Below are 3,381 nucleotides of genomic sequence, written 5' to 3'. Positions count from 1 at the left end.
CACTGAGGGAGGGAACACTGAGGGGGGGGAACACTGAGGGAGGGAACACTGAGGGAGGGAACACTGAGGGAGGGAACACTGAGGGAGGGGAGGGAACACTGAGGGAGGGAACACTGAGGGAGGGAACACTGAGGGAGGGAACACTGAGGGAGGGGAGGAACACTGAGGGAGGGAACACTGAGGGAGGGAACACTGAGGGAGGGAACACTGAGGGAGGGAACACTGAGGGAGGAAACACTGAGGGAGGGAACACTGAGGGAGGGAACACTGAGGGAGGGAACACTGAGGGAGGGAACACTGAGGGAGGGAACACTGAGGGAGGGAACACTGAGGGAGGGAACACTGAGGGAGGGAACACTGAGGGAGGGAACACTGAGCGAGGGAACACTGAGGGAGGGGAGGGAACACTGAGGGAGGGAACACTGAGGGAGGGAACACTGAGGGAGGGAACACTGAGGGAGGGAACACTGAGGGAGGGAACACTGAGGGAGGGAACACTGAGGGAAGGAACACTGAGGGAGGGAACACTGAGGGAGGGGGAACACTGAGGGAGGGGACACTGAGGGAGGGGAGGGGACACTGAGGGAGGGGGAACACTGAGGGAGGGAACACTGAGGGAGGGAACACTGAGGGAGGGAACACTGAGGGAGGGAACACTGAGGGAGGGAACACTGAGGGAGGGGAGGGAACACTGAGCGAGGGAACACTGAGGGAGGGGAGGGAACACTGAGGGAGGGGAGGAACACTGAGGGAGGGAACACTGAGGGAGGGAACACTGAGGGAGGGAACACTGAGGGAAGGAACACTGAGGGAGGGAACACTGAGGGAGGGAACACTGAGGGAGGGAACACTGAGGGAGGGAACACTGAGGGAGGGGGAACACTGAGGGAGGGAACACTGAGGGAGGGAACACTGAGGGAGGGAACACTGAGGGAGGGGGGAACACTGAGGGAGGGAACACTGAGGGAGGGAACACTGAGGGAGGGAACACTGAGGGAGGGAACACTGAGGGAGGGAACACTGAGGGAGGGGACACTGAGGGAGGGAACACGAGGGAGGGGAAACACTGAGGGAGGGGACACTGAGGGAGGGGGAGGAACACTGAGGGGAGGGAACACGGAGGGAGGGGGAACACTGAGGGAGGGAACACTGAGGGACGGGGAGGGACACTGAGGGAGGGAACACTGAGGGAGGGGGAACACTGGGGAGGGAACACTGAGGGAGGGAACACTGAGGGAGGTAACACGGAGGGGAGGGAACACTGAGGGAGGGGACCCACGGAGGGAGGGAACACTGAGGGAGGGGAGGGGACACTAGGGCGGGGGGAACACTGAGGGAGGGAACACTGAGGGAAGGGGTAAAAACTGAGGGAGGAACACTGGAGGTGATGGGGAACACTGAGGGAGGGAAACACTGAGGGAGGGAACACTGAGGGAGGGGGAAACACTAGAGGGAGGGAACACTGAGGGAGGGAACACGAGGGAGGGGGAACACTGAGGGAGGGAACACTGAGGGAGGGAACACTGAGGGACGGGAACACTGAGGGAGTGGGAACACTGAGGGAGGGTGAACAATGAGGAGGTACAACATGAGGGCAGGAACACTGAGGAGGGAGAACACTGAGGGAGGGGGAACACTGAGGGAGGGACACTGAGGGAGGGAACACTGAGGGAGGGGAACACTGAGGGAGGGAACACTGAGGGAGGGGAACACTGAGGGAGGGAACACTGAGGGAGGGAACACTGAGGGAGGGAAAACTGAGGGAGGGAACACTGAGGGAGGGGGAACACTGAGGGAGGGGAACACTGAGGGAGGGAACCTGAGGGGAGGGGACACTGAGGGAGGGAGGGAACACTGAGGGAGGGAACACTGAGGGAGGGGGAACACTGAGGGAGGGGAACACTGAGGGAGGGAACTGAGGGAGGGGAACACTGAGGGGGAACACTGAGGGAGGGGGGGAACACTGAGGGAGGGAACACTGAGGGAGGGAACACTGAGGGAGGGGACACTGGGAGGGGAAGGGAACACTGAGGGAGGGGGAACACTGAGGGAGGGAACACTGAGGGAGGGAACACTGAGGGAGGGAACACTGAGGGAGGGGGAACACTGAGGGAGGGAACACTGAGGGAGGGGGAACACTGAGGGAGGGAACACTGAGGGAGGGAACACTGAGGGAGGGAACACTGAGGGAGGGAACACTGAGGGAGGGAACACTGGAGGGAGGGAACACTGAGGGGAGGGAACACTGAGGGAGGGAACACTGAGGGAGGGGAACACTGAGGGAGGAGGAGGGAACACTGAGGGAGGGAACACTGAGGGAGGGAACACTGAGGGAGGGGAACACTGAGGGAGGGGGAACACTGAGGGAGGGAACACTGAGGGAGGGAACACTGAGGGAGGGAACACTGAGGGAGGGGGACACTGAGGGGAGGGAGACACTGAGGGAGGGGAACACTGAGGGAGGGAGGACACTGAGGGAGGGAACACTGAGGGAGGGGGAACACTGAGGGAGGGAACACTGAGGGAGGGGGAGGGGACACTGAGGGAGGGGGGACACTGAGGGAGGGGGGGAACACTGAGGGAGGGGAACACTGAGGGAGGGAATCACTGAGGGAGGGGAACACTGAGGGAGGGGATGGAACACTGAGGGAGGGGAACACTGAGGGAGGGAGGGAACACTGAGGGAGGGAACACTGAGGGAGGGGGAACAACTGAGGGAGGGGGGAACACTGAGGGAGGGAGACACTGAGGGAGGGGGAACACTGAGGGAGGGGACACTGAAGGGGAGGGACACTGAGGGAGGGGAACACTGAGGGAGGGAACACTGAGGGAGGGGGAACACTGAGGGAGGGAACACTGAGGGAGGGAACACTGAGGGAGGGGGAACACTGAGGGAGGGAACACTGAGGGAGGGAACACTGAGGGAGGGAACACTGAGGGAGGGGAACACTGAGGGAGGGGGAACACTGAGGGAGGGAACACTGAGGGAGGGGAGGGACACTGAGGGAGGGGGAACACTGAGGGAGGGAACACTGAGGGAGGGACATGAGGGCCGGGGAGGGAGACACTGAGGGAGGGGGACACTGAGGGAGGGGAACACTGAGGGAGGGAAACACTGAGGGAGGGGAACACTGAGGGAGGGAACACTGTGAGGGAGGGAAACACTGAGGGAGGGAACACTGAGGGAGGGGAACACTGAGGGAGGGAACACTGAGGGAGGGAACACTGAGGGAGGGAACACTGAGGAGGGAACACTGAGGGAGGGGAACACTGAGGGAGGGACACTGAGGGAGGGAGGGGGACACTGAGGGAGGGGGAACACTGAGGGAGGGAACACTGAGGGATGGGAACACTGAGGGAGGGGAACACTGAGGGAGGGAA

The sequence above is a fragment of the Procambarus clarkii genome, chromosome 12 (assembly GCF_040958095.1).
Source record: "Procambarus clarkii isolate CNS0578487 chromosome 12, FALCON_Pclarkii_2.0, whole genome shotgun sequence".
Lineage (NCBI taxonomy): Eukaryota > Metazoa > Arthropoda > Malacostraca > Decapoda > Cambaridae > Procambarus > Procambarus clarkii.
Note: the sequence above shows the minus strand (reverse complement) of the source record.